The sequence below is a fragment of the Phocoena phocoena genome, chromosome 1 (genome assembly GCF_963924675.1).
Source record: "Phocoena phocoena chromosome 1, mPhoPho1.1, whole genome shotgun sequence".
NCBI classification, from domain to species: domain Eukaryota; kingdom Metazoa; phylum Chordata; class Mammalia; order Artiodactyla; family Phocoenidae; genus Phocoena; species Phocoena phocoena.
The window spans coordinates 150,683,552-150,688,119 of NC_089219.1; positions in this window are offsets into that span (position 1 = coordinate 150,683,552).

Sequence of the window (4,568 nt, forward strand, 5' to 3'; positions counted from 1 at the left end):
GGCCGTACAGCCTCTGTCACAACTACCCAGTTCTGCCCTGGCAGCACAGAAGCAGCCAGAGACAATCTCTAAGTGAATGACTTTGGCTATGTTTCAACAAAACTATTTACAGAAGCAGGCTGGATCTGGGTCTGGCTCGAGAGCCATAATTTGCCAATCCCTGCATTAGGCCATAAAACCAACTGAGACTCTCCTGTTCCCACTCTGATATGAAGAATCACTCCTTCTCAACAGCTGCCCTGGACCACCCCTTTCCTCACCCACTCCTTCTTCTGAGCTCTTATAATCCTTCTGTCTGGGATTCAGCCTTGGGGCATTCTGCCTGACCCCCTGCCTGGGGGAAGGAGGGGACCAGCCAGCAAGGGTGTTGGCCAAGGGGCTGGAGTCAGAAACAGCTTCCAGAAGTAGGAAAGACTGCCAAATCAGAGTTCCAGGGAAAGCTGAGGTCAGCAAGCAGGAGAAGCCAGTAAAATTTCAAATGGATGGAGCAGAGCCAAGATCAAAGTCTTTGGAGCTGAGCAGAGATAAGATCTGAGGGAAACCTTGCCCAGGAAGGAAGTGGGGCAGCCCTGAAGGCTTACAGCTCTCCTTAAGGGCTACAGGATGCTTGCAGTGGGGCAGGAGCCTGGACTTAAGGGGCCAGAGGCAAAGCGGGCTAAGCAGGCCACATCCACTGCTGGGTATTGTCAGTGCTTTGGTTTTGTAATCTCATATCCCCAGCTAGCATGATACCCACACCTCTGAGATGAGGGGCAGGGAGACACTCCATCTCTGAAGCTGGAATCAGGGAAGTGTCCATGGAGATTTCTAATCCAAGGTACAGGGCAGGGAAGCACTGACTTTCCTAGGATCAAGCATGTTCTCCGGGTTAGGGCTCAACCCTCCCGTTCTCACCTCGCTACCTATTAATGCTGCTACTGTTCGTTAAGTATCTCTACACAGCTGGCACGCCCCTAGGTGACTTCACATTCCATATTCACTTGATGCAACATTTCTGTAAGGTAAGCAGGATAATCCCCATTTTACAGATGAGAAGACTGAAGCCGGAGACAGGAAGTAGCTACACACCTGGGCACTGAACGCACAGCAGCTACAGCCTACATCTTTGATCATGGCGCTGCACCTCCATACTTGGACTTATGGCCTGCATATCTGGTCAGGCCTTCCCTGTTTAAGGTTCTAGAGAATTCTTTGTTTTCCTCTTTTAGGCCTGGGTGTAAAAATTTCATAACCGTTTCCAATAATTTGTTCTCTTCAATCACTGAGCTGACTTACTCCTGTCCTGGCTAAGTGAAGTGGAAAAGTTCAGGGAGCTGGAACTAAGAGCTAAAAATTCACTCACCAGCCCCGAGGTCCTTATTGGCATTTGTACAAATTGAACTCAGATCTTAAGCGCCTGCAGCGGTGTCCATCTGTCACAGGTAACTCAGGGCAAACGCTTAACTCCACAGACGACGTCTCATGCTCTCCACTAAGACTTTGGGGATTTCTTCCTCTTCTCCAGGAGCCAGTGGGGTCTGGGAAATACAGAATCAGTTAAATAACAGCTCCAGTCAGATATAAAGAGGAAGGTACTTCCACAGAAAGACTTATACTTCACTTCAGCCAAGTAGACATGGATTATATGATTATTTTCCATTGGTGTAGATAATCCAGGGCTAACAGCTTGACAAACGTTCAATGGGGAATGGAGATTCTACACGAAAGGAAACACGCTCTCTGTGGGAGGCCTTGCATGCAGGGTCCAGGGCCACCAAGCCCTCCATTTTTCTTGAAGTGACACAGCTTGGCTTGCAGGCACTGGCCCTCCCAGGCCAACCTGCTCCCTTCAACATCAGCAAGGGAATGAGCTGTCACCCCATGGCCTGCTCTCCAGGGGGTCAGCTGAAACCCAGACAAGCAGCAGAGAGGTGCCAGCTGCAGGAAAGGACCCTATGCCATATTCCTAGAGGCTCGTAGAAATCACGAGCACTGAGGCACTGGGTCAGGAGGCCACCATTTGCCTTCTGGTCCCATTTTGTTGAAGACATATGTTCCCTGATTAGCATCTGGCATCTCCTGTGTTCTGCCTTTTCCAACCTCTGGCCGAGTTCCCAACCTTGGCCTGTTTGCTGCCTTGATCTAGATCTACCAGTGTTGCTCTGAGTGTAGAGGGTCAATCAACAAGGGCCACTTCTTCTCCTAATGTTACAGGGTCCTGCCTCCCCAGCCCTGAGTATCTTAGACAAGAGGAAGAGAGCCAGGATGACCATGACCAAAGGCGTTTTCCAAGTTGTCCCAAAATTTGAAGACGTTGCACCTCACTTCAGACACGAATTCAGAAAAAGGGCATCAAGGAGTTCACTTGTTTAGAGCCTGGCATGGGAAGGACAGACTGGTTAGGAAATGCAACTTGTCTAAATTTTTCATTTTGCCAGCACTCTCCTCCACCTGTGTAGCAAAGAAAACTGAAAATTAATTACAGTATACGTCACCGGAAAGAAGCAGATTGTACACCATGATACAGGTGGGACCGTTGAGGCTCGGATGGCACAGGCTGCAGGGGATCACAGGCGATGTTTTTCCAATGGCTGCCTGCTAGGCAAACTTGGGCTAAAGGCCAGGCTCAGACCAGGAACAAGGAAACAACAAGGCTTCAGGAGGACATCAGTAGCTTATGAGAGGGACTGGGCGCTGTCACCTGACACTCTGTTGACTTTGGATGTCTACTCTGAAAATCTTCCTTCTTCCGCCCCTTCCTGGCCAAGGGATAGAGGTAGTAGAGGGCAAGAGAGTGGTTTGGTAACCTCAGAAATGGTTTGTTCATTTGTTCCTGCCTCTCAGAACCAGAGAATAAAAGCTCTTTGGGGTCCCAGGACTGGTTTAGGGAAAATAGAGGGAGCCTTGGGACCAAGGCCAACTTTCCATTTCCGGACTCTTTCATGTTCCGCTTCATCACTCCTAGCCTCCTCGGGACAAGACATAGGCTCAGGGGGCACCCACCACAGTCTCTGCCTTCACTCCTTCACCAGCCACAATGATAGAGTACAGACAATCCTCCTCACTGCCACTCCGGGAGGCCTAGAAGAAATGTTGTTTTCACTCCCTGATTGGGAGTCAACAGAGCTAGGAAAACAGATGAGGGATTGGACATCTGGGCAGTGACATAGGGAGGCAGGTAGTCAGGGAGAAGGAGGTGACTCAGTGAGTTCATGTAGAAAAAAGAAAAGATTTGAGGCTCAGGTGCACACACTTGGCCAGTAAGTCACCCTCTCCAACACATCCAGTAACCTGAACCTCTAATCTGGTCGCAGCCCTCTCCCCCTCTTTCACACTCCCCACATGTCCACCACCCAGCTTGCCATTCTGAGTTTTCCTTCATTGAGCTTGCTCTTGTCATGGACACAAGGCTGCCAGATCATAGATGCTATGCTCCAAGCTCCTTGAGAAGGGCCCTGGGGAGCCCCTATGAAATCACCCAGTAGCCAGGCAAACATAGAGCATTTATAATGAAATTTCCTTCTACCTACTTCCTAACGGGGAGATTCACCAGGGAGCCTCTGAACATAAGTCTGTGCTTAGAAACTCCCCCAGAAGCTTGCCCGAGCAAGCCCAGCCAACTGGACGGTCCTAGTCTGGGATTCCAGGCAGTGACCACACTAGGGACTACGTTGCCAGATGGCAGCGCTCAGCTGACCAAAAGGACAGTCGTCCCCATCCCATGCCCTCTCCCAAGCCTCAAAGGTGAAATTAGAACAGGAAGAACCAATGCTGTGCTTCTGCCAGTAGATGACAGCTGGGGCCAGGAAATGCTAGATCATTATTTGTTGATGGCGAGGGCAGGATACTTTGGCGTAAACAATCCCAAACAGTCAACATCCTTAAAAAAAGGGCGGGGGTGGGGATGGGGCTTGCTATTTAGCTTTGGTAGATCCAGTCACAACTCTATTTTCCAGTGATTGATACTAAAATACTGTATATTATTGGCTTACCAAGGAATCCTAAATTTCAGGGCTGGCTGACCTGCGATTAAACATTGACTCCAGACAAGGGTTAAACATTGACTCAGCTAAAAATCCGCACATGGGAGCAGGGAGCAGGCAGTAAATGGCAGTTATAGGCATTTCATCCGTCCCATCTTATCCCACTTGTCCAGCTACATTCATGGAGACCGTCCACAGTGAGCAATGCCAGAAGGGCAGTGGAGTTCTGGGGGAGGACTGGATGGCGTTGACTTCCCCTTCTCTGTTGGTGGCTGGGTCAGCCCCGGGTCTGGGAGCAACACGCTAGTGGTGCCAATCTGAAAGGCTTGACCTGCGGAGGCGGGTGGACCTGGCCCCCTCCCGTCTTCCCTGGATCAGTTCAGGATGCAAATGGGAGCGCTTTGTTGCCTGGGGAAACACAATTCAGAAGATTCATCTGGGGGAGTAAAGGCTTTGGGAAGTGGAGGAAAGTGCCCAATGCTGGGAGACCTTGGTTCTCAACCCATCCATGCCATCAACTCACCATGCAAACCTGGGCAAGTCATTCCACTTCCCCGCCCTTGGTTCCTCATGGGTCAGTGGGGCTCTGTTCCAAAAGCCTATGCT